Genomic DNA, 13,018 nt, shown 5'->3' with positions numbered 1-13,018 from the left:
GTGTAGATATTTTCATGTTTGTACAGATGGCGGTGTAGATATTTCCATGTTTATACAGATAGCAGTGTAGATTTTCCATGTTTATACAGATATCGGAGTAGATATTTCCATCTTAATACAGATGGCGGTGTAGATATTTCCATGATCATACAGATGGCGGTGCAGATATTTCCATGTTCATACAGATGGCGATGTAGATATTTCCATGTTTATAGAGATATCGGTGTAGTTATTTCCATCATTATGGAGATAGCGGTGTAGATATTTCCATGTACATGCAGATAGCTCTGTAGATGTTTCCATGTTCATACAGATAGCGGTGTAGATATTTCCATGTTTATAGAGATGGCGTTGTAGATATTTCCATGTTTATACAGATGGAGGTGTAGATAATTCCATGTTTATAGACATGGCGGTGTAGATATTTCCATGTTTATTCAGATGACGGTGTAGATATTTCCATGTTTATACAGATGGCGGTGTAGATATTTCCATGTTTATACAGAAATCGGTGTAGATATTTCCATGTTTACACAGATAGTGGTGTAGATATTTCCATGTTTATACAGATAGTGGTGTAGATATTTACATGTTTATAGAGTTGGCGGTCTAGATATTTCAATGTTAATAGAGATAGTGGTGTAGTTATTTCCAAGTTTATACAGACAGCGGAGTAGATATTTCCATGTTTATACAGATAGCGGTGTAGATATTTCCATGTTTATAGATATAGCGGTGTAGTTATTTCCATGTTTGTGAAGATAGCGGTGAAGATATTTCCATGTTTACACAGATAGACGTGTGGATATTTCCATGTTTATACAGATAGCGGTGTAGATATTTGCATGTTTATGCAGATAGCGGTGCAGATATTTCCATGTTTATACAGATAGTTGTGTAGATATTTCCATGTTTACACAGATAGCGGTGTTGATATTTCCATGTTCATACAGAGGGCGGAGCAGATATTTCCATGTTCATACAGATGGCGATGTAGATATTTCCATGTTTATAGAGATAGCGGTGTAGTTATTTCCAACTTTATAGAGATAGCGGTGTAGATATTTCCACGAATATACAGATGGCTGTGTAGATATTTCCATGTTCATACAGATAGCGGTGTAGATATCTCCATGTTCATACAGATAGCGGTGTAGATATTTCGATGTTCATACAGATAGCCGTGTAGATATTTCCATGTTCATACTGATAGCGGTGTAGATATTTCCATGTTTATAGAGATAGCGATGTAGATAATTCCAATTTTATACAGATAGCAGGGTAGATATTTCCATGTTCATACAGATAGCGGTTTAGATATTTCCACGTTTATAAAGACGGCGGTGTAGATATTTCCTTGTTAATACAGATGGCTGTGTAGATGTTTCCATGTTCATACAGATGACTGTGTAGATATTTCCAAGTTTATAGATATAGCGGTGTAGTTATTTCCATGTTTATAGAGAAAGCTGTGTGGATATTTCCATGTATATGCAGATAGCTGTGGAGATATTTCCATGTTCATACAGATAGCGGTGTAGATATTTCCATGTTCATACAGATGGCGGTGTAGGTATTTCCATGTTCATACAGATAGCGGTGTATTTATTTCCATGTTCATAGAGATGGCGGTGAAGATATTTCCATGTTTATACAGATAGTGGTGTAGTTATTTCCATATTTATAGAGATAGCAGTGAAGATATTTCCATTGATATAGTAATACCTGTGTAGATATTTCGATGTTCATACAGATAGCGGTGTAGATATTTCCATGTTCATACAGATAGCAGTGTAGATATTTCCATGTGCATCCAGTTAGCGGTGTTGATATTTCCATGTTCATACAGATGGCGGGGTAGATATTTCCATGTTTGTAGAGATAGCGTTGTAGATATTTCCATGTTTATAGAGATGGTGGTCTAGATATGTCCATGTTTATAGAGATAGTGGTGTAGTTATTTCTAAGTTCATAGAAATAGCGTTGTAGATATTTCCATGTTGATACAGATAGTGGTGTAGATATTTCCATGTTTGTACAGATGGCGGAGTAGATATTTCCATGTTTATACAGATAGCAGTGTAGATTTTCCATGTTTATACAGATATCGGTGTAGATATTTCCATCTTAATACAGATGGCGGTGTAGATATTTCCATGTTCATAGAGATGGCGGTGCAGATATTTCCATATTCATACAGATGGCGATGTAGATATTTCCGTGTTTATAGAGATATCGGTGTAGTTATTTCCATCATTATGGAGATAGCGGTGTAGATATTTCCATGTATGTGCAGATAGCTCTGTAGATGTTTCCATGTTCATACAGATAGCGGTGTAGTTATTTCCATGTTCATACAGATGGCAGTGAAGTTATTTACATGTTCATGCAGATGGCGGTGTAGATATTTCCATGTTTATAGAGATGGCGGTGTAGATATTTCCATGTTTATACAGATGGAGGTGTAGATATTTCCATGTTTATAGAGATGGTGGTGTAGATATTTCCATGTTTATTCAGATGACAGTGTAGACATGTCCATGTTTATAGAGATGGCGGTGTAGATATTTCCCTGTTTATTCAGAAAGCGGTGTAGATATTTCCATGTTTACACAGATAGCGGTGTAGATAATTCCATGTTTATACAGATAGCGGTGTAGATATTTACATGTTTATAGAGTTGGCGGTCCAGATATTTCGATGTTTATAGAGATAGTGGTGTAGTTATTTGCAAGTTTATAGAGACTGCGGTGTAGGTATTTCCATGTCTATACATATAGCGGTGTAGGTATTTCCATGTTTATAGAGATAGTGGTGTAGTTATTTCCATGTTTATACAGATAGCGGTGAAGATATTTCCATGTTTACACAGATAGCCGTGTGTATATTTCTATGTTTATACAGATAGTGGTGTAGATATTTCCATGTTTATAGAGATGGTGGTCTAGATATGTCCATGTTTATAGAGATAATGGTGTAGTTATTGCTTAGTTTATAGAGATAGCGGTGTAGATATTTCCATGTTCATTCAGATGGCGGTGTAGATATTTCCATGTTCATACAGATAGCGGTGTAGATATTTCCATGTTCATACACATAGCGGTTTAGATATTTCTATGTTCATACAGATAGCCGTGTAAATAATTCCACCGTTATAGAGATGGCGGTGTAGATAATTCTATGTTCATACAGATGGCGTTGTAGATATTTACATGTTTATACCGATGGCAGTCTAGATACTTTCTGCTTTATACAGATAGTGGTGTAGATGTTTCCAAGTTTATAGAGATAGCGTTGTAGATATTTCCATGTTCATACAGATAGCGGTGTAGATATTTCCATGTTTATACAGATAGCGGTGTAGATATTTCCAAGATCATACAGATAGCGGTGTAGATATTGCCATGATCATACAAATAGCGGGGTAGATATTTCCATGTTCATACAGATAGCGGTGTAGATAATTCCACCTTCATAGAGAGGGCGCTGTAGATATTTCTATGTTCATACAGATGGAGGTGTAGATATTTCCATGTTTATAGAGATGGCGGTGTAGATATTTCCATGTTTATAGAGATAGTGGTGTAGTTATTTCCAAGTTTATAGAGACAGCGGTGTAGATATTTCCATGTTTATACAGATAGCGGTATAGATATTTCCATGTTTACAGATAGCGGTGTAGTTATTTCCATGTTTATACAGATAGCGATGAAGTTATTTCCATGTTTACACAGATAGCGATTTGGATATTTCCATGTTTATACAGATAGCGGTGTAGATATTTCCATGTTTATAAAGACGGCGGTGTAGATATTTCCATGTTAATACAGATGGCGGTGTAGATATTTCCATGTTCCTAAAGATGGCGGTGTAGATATTTCCATGTTCATACAGATGGCTGTGTAGATATTTCCAAGTTTATAGAGATAGCGGTGTAGTTATTTCCATGTTTGTTGAGAAAGCTGTGTAGATATTTCCAAGTATATGCAGATAGCTGTGGAGATATTTCCATATTCATACAGATAGCGGTGTAGATATTTCCATGTTCTTCCAGATGGCGGTGTAGATATATCTGTGTTCATGCAGATGGCGGTGAAGATATTTCCATGTTCATACAGATGGCGGTGTAGGTATTTCCATGTTCATAAAGATAGCGGTGTATTTATTTCCATGTTCATAGAGATGGCGGTGAAGATATTTCCATGTTTATACAGATAGCGGTGTAGTTATTTCCATATTTATAGAGATAGCAGTGAAGATATTTCCATTGATATACAGATACCTGTGTAGATATTTCCATGTTCATACATAGCGGTGTAGATATTTCCATGTTCATACAGATAGCGGTGTAGATATTTCCATGTTCATGCAGATAGCGGTGTAGATATTTCCATGTTCATAGAGATAGCGGTGTAGATATTTCCATGTTCATACAGGTAGCGGTGTAGATATTTCCATGTTCATACAGATGGAGGTGTTGATATTTCCATCTTTATAGAGATAGTGGTGTAGTTATTTCCAACTTTATAGAGATAGCGGTGTAGATATTTCCACGTATATGCAGATAGCTGTGTAGATATTTCCATGTTCATACAGATAGCGGTGTAGATATTTCCATGTTCATACAGATAGCGGTGTAGCTATTTCCATGTTTATACAGATAGCGGTGTGGATATTTCCATGTTTATACAGATAGCAGTGTAGATATTTCCATGTTTATAGAGATAGTGGTGTAGATAATTCCAATTTTATACAGATAGCATTGTAGATATTTCCAAATTCATACAGATAGCGGTGTAGATATTTCCAGGTTTATAGAGATGGCGGTGTAGATATTTCAATGTTCATACAGATGGCGGTGTAGATATTTCCATGTTTATAGAGATGGCGGTGTAGATATTTTCATGTTTACACAGATGGCGGTGTAGATATTTCCGTGTTTACAAAGATAGCGGTGTGGATATTTCCATTTTCATACAGATAGCGGTGTAGATATTTCCATGTTCATACAGATAACGGTGTAGATATTTCCATGTTCATACAGACAGTGTAGATATTTCCATGTTCATACAGTTAGCGGTGTAGATATTTCCATGTTCATACAGATAACGGTGTAGATATTTCCATGTTCATACACATGGCGGTATAGATATTTCCATGTTCGTACGGATGGTAGTGTAGATACTTCCATGTTCATACAGGTGGCGGTGTTGATATTTCCATGTTTATACAGATAGCAGTGTAGTTATTTCCATGTTTATAGAGATAGCTGTGTAGATATTTCCATTGATATACAGATAGCTGTGTACATATTTGCATGTTCATACAGATACCGGCGTAGATATTTCCATGTTCATACAAATGGCGATGTAGATATTTCCATGTTCATAGAGATGGCGGTGTAGATATTTCCATGTTCATACAAATGGCGGTGTAGATATTTACGTGTTCATACAGATGGCTGCGTAGATATTTCCATGTTCGTACAGATGGCGGTGTAGATATTTCCATGTTCATAGAGATGGCGGTGTACATATTTCCATGTTTATGCAGATAGCGGTATAGATATTTCCATGTTTATACAGATGGTGGTGTAGATATTTCCATGTTTATTGAGATGGCGGTCTAGATATTTCCATGTTTATAGAGATACAGGTGTAGTTCTTTCCAAGTTTATAGAGACAGTTTTGTAGATATTTTCATGTTTATACAGATAGTGGTGAAGATATTTCCATGTTTATACAGATAACAGTGTAGATATTTCCATGTTTATAGAGATAGTTTTGAAGATAATTTCAATTTTATACAGATAGCAGTGTAGATATTTCCAAGTTCATACAGATAGCGGTGTAGATATTTCCACGTTTATAGAGATGGCGGTGTAGATATTTCCATGTTCATACAGATGGCGGTGTAGATATTTCCATGTTTATAGAGATGGCGGTGTAGATATTTTCATGTTTACACAAATGGCGGTGTAGATATTTCCATGTTTACACAGGTAGCGGTGTAGACATTTCCATGTTTACACAGATAGCGGTGTGGATATTTCCATGTTTTTGCAGATAGCAGTGCAGATATTTCCATGTTTATAAAGATAGCGTTGCGGATATTTCCATGTTTATACGGATAGTTGGGAAGATATTTCCATGTTTATAAAGACGGCGGTGTAGATATTTCCATCTTAATACAGACGGTGGTGTAGATATGTCCATGTTTGTACAGATGGCGGTGTAGATATTTCCATGTTCATACAGATGGCGGTGTAGATATTTCGAAGTTTATAGACATAGCGCTGTAGTTATTTCCATATTTATAGAGAAATCTGTGTAGATATTTCCATGTATATTCAGATACCTGTGTAGATATTTCCATGTTCATGCAGATAGCGGTGTAGATATTTCCATGTTCATCCAGATGCCGGTGCACATATATCCATGTTCATACAGATGGCGGTGAAGATATTTCCATGTTCATACAGATGGCGGTGTAGATATTTCCATGTTCATACAGATGGCGGTGTAGATATTTCCATGTTCATACAGATAGCGGTGTAGATATTTCCATGTTCATACAGATAGCGGTGTAGATATTTCCATGTTCATACAGTTAGCGGTGTAGATATTTCCATGTTCATACAGATGGCGGTGTAGATATTTCCACGTTTATAAAGACGACGGTGTAGATATTTCCATGTTAATACAGATGGCGGTGTAGATATTTCCATGTTCCTACAGGTGGCTGTGTAGATATTTCCAAGTTTATAGAGATAGCGGTGTAGTTATTTCCATGTTTATAGAGAAAGCTGTGTGGATATTTCCATGTATATGCAGATAGCTGTGGAGATATTTCCATGTTCATACAGATAGCGGTGTAGATATTTCCATCTTCATACAGATGGCGGTGTAGGTATTTCCATGTCCATACAGATAGCGGTGTATTTATTTCCATGTTCATAGAGATGGCGGTGAAGATATTTCCATGTTTGTACAGATAGCGGTGTAGTTATGTCCATATTTATAGAGGAAGCAGTGAAGATATTTGCATTGATATACTGATACCTGTGTAGATATTTCCATGTTCATACAGATAGCGGTGTAGATATTTCCATGTTCATACAGATAGCGGTGTAGATATTTCCATGTTCATACAGATAGCGGTGTAGATATTTCCATGTTCATAGAGATAGCGGTGTAGATATTTCCATGTTCATAGAGATAGCGGTGTAGATATTTCCATGTGCATACAGTTAGCGGTGTGGATATTTCCATGTTCATACAGATGGCGGGGTAGATATTTCCTTGTTTGTAGAGATAGCGTTGTAGATATTTCCATGTTTATAGAGATTGTTGTCTAGATATGTCCATGTTTATAGAGATAGTGGTGTAGTTATTTCTAAGTTCATAGAGATAGCGTTGTAGATATTTCCATGTTGATACAGATAGCGGTGTAGATATTTCCATGTTTGTACAGATGGCGGTGTAGATATTTCCATGTTTATACAGATAGCAGTGTAGATTTTCCATGTTTATACAGATATCGGTGTAGATATTTCCATCTTAATACAGATGGCGGTGTAGATATTTCCATGATCATACAGATGGCGGTGCAGATATTTCCATGTTCATACAGATGGCGATGTAGATATTTCCATGTTTATAGAGATATCGGTGTAGTTATTTCCATCATTATGGAGATAGCGGTGTAGATATTTCCATGTACATGCAGATAGCTCTGTAGATGTTTCCATGTTCATACAGATAGCGGTGTAGATATTTCCATGTTTATGGAGATGGCGTTGTAGATAGTTCCATGTTTATACAGATGGAGGTGTAGATATTTCCATGTTTATAGACATGGCGGTGTAGATATTTCCATGTTTATTCAGATGACGGTGTAGATATTTCCATGTTTATAGACATGGCGGTGTAGATATTTACATGTTCATACACATGGCGGTATAGATATTTCCATGTTCGTACGGATGGCAGTGTAGATATTTCCATGTTCATCCAGGTGGCGGTGTAGATATTTCCTTGTTTATACAGATAGCAGTGTAGTTATTTCAATGTTTATGGAGATAGCTGTGTAGATATTTCCATTGACATACAGATAGCTGTGTAGATATTTGCACGTTCATACAGATAGCGGTGTAGATATTTCCATGTTCGTACAGATAGCGGTGTAGATATTTCCATGTTCATACAGATAGCGGTGTAGATATTTCCATGTTCATACAGATAACGGTGTAGATATTTCCATGTTCATACAGATAGCGGTGTAGATATTTCCATGTTCATACAGATGGCGGTGTAGATATTTACATGTTCATACAAATGGCGGTATAGATATTTCCATGTTCGTACATAAGGCGGTGTAGATATTTCCATGTTCATAGAGATGGCGGTGTAGATATTTCCATGTTTATGCAGATAGCGGTACAGATATTTCCATGTTTATGCAGTTGGTGGTGTAGATATTTCCATGTTTATAGAGATGGCGGTCTAGATATGTCCATGTTTACAGAGATAGTGGTGTAGTTATTTCCAAGTTTATAGAGACAGCGTTGTAGATATTTCCATGTTTATACAGATAGCGGTGAAGATATTTCCATATTTATACAGATAGCGGTGTAGATATTTCCATGTTTATACAGATAGCAGTGTAGATATTTCCATGTTTATAGAGATAGTGGAGTAGATAATTTCAATTTTATACAGAGAGCAGTGTAGATATTTCCAAGTTCATACAGATAGCGGTGTAGATATTTCCACGTTTATAGAGATGGCGGTGTAGATATTTCCATGTTCATACAGATGGCGGAGTAGATATTTCCACGTTCGTACGAATGGAAGTGTAGATATTTCCATGTTCATACAGGTGGCGGTGTAGATATTTCCCTGTTTATACAGATAGCAGTGTAGTTATTTCCATGTTTATAGAGATAGCAGTTTAGGTATTTCCATTGATATACAGATGGCTGTGTAGATATTTGCATGTTCATACAGATAGCGGTGTACATATTTCCATGTTCATACAGATAGCGGTGTATATATTTCCATGTTCATACAGATAGCGGTGGAGATATTTCCATGTTCATACAGATAACTGTGTAGATATTTCCATGTTCATACAGATAGAGGTGTAGATATTTCCATGTTCATACAGTTAGTGGTGTAGATATTTCCATGTTCATATAGATGGCGGTCTGGATATTTACATGTTCATACAGATGGCAGTATAGATACTTCCATGTTCGTACAGATGGCGGTGTAGATATTTCCATGTTGTTAGAGATGGCTTTCTAGATATTTCCATGTTTATGCAGATAGCGGTATAGATATTTCCATTTTTATACAGATGGTGGTGTAGATATTCCTATGTTTATAGAGATGGCAGTCTAGATATTTCCATGTTTACAGAGATAGCGGAGTAGTTATTTCCAAGTTTATAGAGACAGCGTTGTAGATATTTCCATGTTTATACAGATAGCGTTGAAGATATTTCCATGTTTATACAGATAGCGGTGTAGATATTTCCATGTTTATACAGATAGCAGTGTAGATATTTCCATGTTTATAGAGATAGTGGTGTAGATAATTTCAATTTTATACAGAGAGCAGTGTAGATATTTCCAAGTTCATACAGATAGCGGTGTAGATTTTTCCACCATTATAGAGAGGGCGGTGTAGATATTTCCATGTTCATACAGATGGCGGTGTAGATATTTCCATGTTTACAGGGATGGCGGTGTAGATATTTTCATGCTTACACAGATGGCGGTGTAGATATTTCCATGTTTACACAGATAGCGGTGTAGACATTTCCATGTATAAACAGATGGCGGTGTGGATATTTCCATGTTTATGCAGATAGCAGTGTAGATATTTCCATGTTTATACAGAGAGCGGTGCGGATATTTCCATGTTTTTACAGATAGTTGGGCAGATATTTCCTTGTTTATACAGATAGCGGTGTAGATATTTCCATCTTAATACAGATGGCGGTTTAGATATGTCCATGTTTGTACAGATGGCGGTGTAGTTATTTCCATGTTCATACACATGGCGGTGTAAATATTTCGAAGTTTATAGAGATAGCACTGTAGTTATTTCCATATTTATAGAGAAATCTGTGTAGATATTTCCATGTATATTCAGATAGCTGTGTAGATATTTCCATGTTCATGCAGATAGCGGTGTAGATATTTCCATGTTCATCCAGATGCCGGTGCACATATGTCCATGTTCATACAGATGGCGGTAAAGATATTTCCATGTTCATACAGATGGTGGTGTAGATATTTCCAAGTTCAAACAAATGGCGATGTAAATATTTCCATGTTCATAGAGATGGCGGTGTAGATATTTCCATGTTCATACAAATGGCAGTGTAGATATTTACATTTTCATAGAGATGGCGGTGTAGATATTTAAATGTTTATACAGATAGCAGTGTAGTTATTTCCATGTTTATAGAGATAGCATTGTAGATATTTCCATTGATATACAGATAGCTGTTTAGATATTTGCATGTTCATACAGATAGCGGTCTAGATATTTCTATGTTCATACAGATAGCGGTGTAGATATTTCCATGTTCATACAGATAGCGGTGTACATATTTCCATGTTCATACAGTTAGCGGTGTAGATATTTCCATGCTCATACAGATGGCGGTGTAGATATTTACATGTTCATACAGATGGCGGTGTTGATATTTCCATGTTCGTACAGATGGCGGTGTAGATATTTCCATGTTCATAGAGGTGGCGGTGTAGATATTTCCATGTTTATGCAGATAGCGTTGTAGATATTTCCATGTTTATACAGATAACAGTGTAGATATTTCCATGTTTATAGAGATAGTGGTGTAGATAATTTCAATTTTATACAGATAGCAGTATAGATATTTCCAAGTTCGTACAGACAGTAGTGTAGATATTTCCACGTTTATAGAGATGGCGGTGTAGATATTTCCATGTTCATACAGGTGGCGGTGTAGATATTTGCATGTATATAGAGATGGCGGTGTAGATATTTTCATGTATACACAGATGGCGGTGTAGGTATTTCCATGTTTACAGAGATAGCGGTGTGGACATTTCCATGTTTACACAGATAGCGGTCTGGATATTTCCATGTTTATGCAGATAGCGGTGTAGATATTTCCATGTTTATACAGATAGCTGTGCTGATATTTCCATGTTTATACAGATAGTTGGGCGGATATTTCCATGTTTATACAGATAGCGGTGTAGATATTTCCATCTTAATACAGATGGCTTTGTTGATATGTCCATGTTTGTACAGATGGCGGTGTAGATATTTCCATGTTCATACAGATGGCGGTGTAGATATTTCCGTGTTCATACAAATGGCGGTGTAGATATTTCCATGTTCATAGAGATGGCGGTGTAGATATTTCCGAGTTCATACAAATGGCGGTGTAGATATTTCCATCTTCATAGAGATGGCACTGTAGATATTTCCATGTTTATACAGATAGCAGTGTAGTTACTTCCATGTTTATAGAGATAGCAGTGTAGATATTTCCATTGATATACAGATAGCTGTGTAGATATTTGCATGTTCATGCAGATAGCGGTGTAGATATTTCCATGTTCATACAGATAGCGGTGTAGATATTTCCATGTTCATACAGATGGCGGTGTAGATATTTCGAACTTTATAGAGATAGCGCTGTAGTTATTTCCATATTTATGGAGAAATCTGTGTAGATATTTCCATGTATATTCAGATAGCTGTGTAGATATTTCCATGTTCATGCAGATAGCGGTGTAGATATTTCCATGTTCATCCAGATGCCGGTGCACATATATCCATGTTCATACAGATGGCGGTGAAGATATTTCCATGTTCATACAGATGGCGGTGTAGATATTTCCATGTTCATACAAATGGCTGGGTAGATATTTCCATGTTCATAGAGATGGCGGTGTAGATATTTCCATGTTCATACAAATGGCGGTGTAGATATTTCCATGTTCATAGAGATGGCGGTGTAGATATTTCCATGTTTATACAGATAGCAGTGTAGTTATTTCCATGTTTATAGAGATAGCAGTGTAGATATTTCCATTGATATACAGATAGCTGTGTAGATATTTGCATTTTCATACAGATAGCGGTCTAGATATTTCCATGTTCATACAGATATCGGTGTAGATACTTCCCTGTTCATACAGATAGCGGTGTAGATATTTCCATGTTCATACAGATAGCCTTGTAGATATTTCCATGTTCATACAGATAGCGGTGTAGATATTTCCATGTTCATACAGTTAGCGGTGTAGATATTTCCATGTTCATACAGATGGCGGTGTAGATATTTCCATGTTCATACAGATAGCGTTGTAGATATTTCCATGTTCATACAGATAGCGGTGTAGATATTTCCATGTTCATACAGATAGCGGTGTAGATATTTCCATGTTTATACCTATAGCGGTGTAGATATTTCCATGTTCATACAGTTAGCGGTGTAGATATTTCCATGTTCATACAGATGGCGGTGTAGATATTTACATGTTCATACAGATGGCGGTGTAGATATTTCAATGTTCGTACGGATTGCAGTGTAGATATTTCCATGTTCATACAGGTGGCGGTGTAGATATTTCCCTGTTTATACAGATAGCAGTGTAGTGATTTCCATTTTTATAGAGATAGCAGTGAAGGTATTTCCATTGATATACAGATAGCTGTGTAGATATTTGCATGTTCATACAGATAGCGGTGTACATATTTCCATGTTCGTACAGATAGCGGTGTAGATATTTTCATGTTCATAGAAATAGCGGTGTAGATATTTCCATGTTCATACAGATAGCGGTGTAGATATTTCCATGTTCATACAGATAGTGGTGTAGATATTTCCATGTTCATACAGTTAGCGATGTAGATATTTCCATGTTCATACAGATGGCGGTGTAGATATTTACATGTTCATACAGCTGGCGGTATAGATACTTTCATGTTCGTACAGATGGCGGTGT

This window comes from Gorilla gorilla, chromosome 19, assembly GCF_029281585.2.
Source record: "Gorilla gorilla gorilla isolate KB3781 chromosome 19, NHGRI_mGorGor1-v2.1_pri, whole genome shotgun sequence".
NCBI lineage: Eukaryota > Metazoa > Chordata > Mammalia > Primates > Hominidae > Gorilla > Gorilla gorilla.
The sequence above is the reverse complement of the archived record's forward strand: the minus strand, read 5'-3'. Positions refer to the sequence as shown.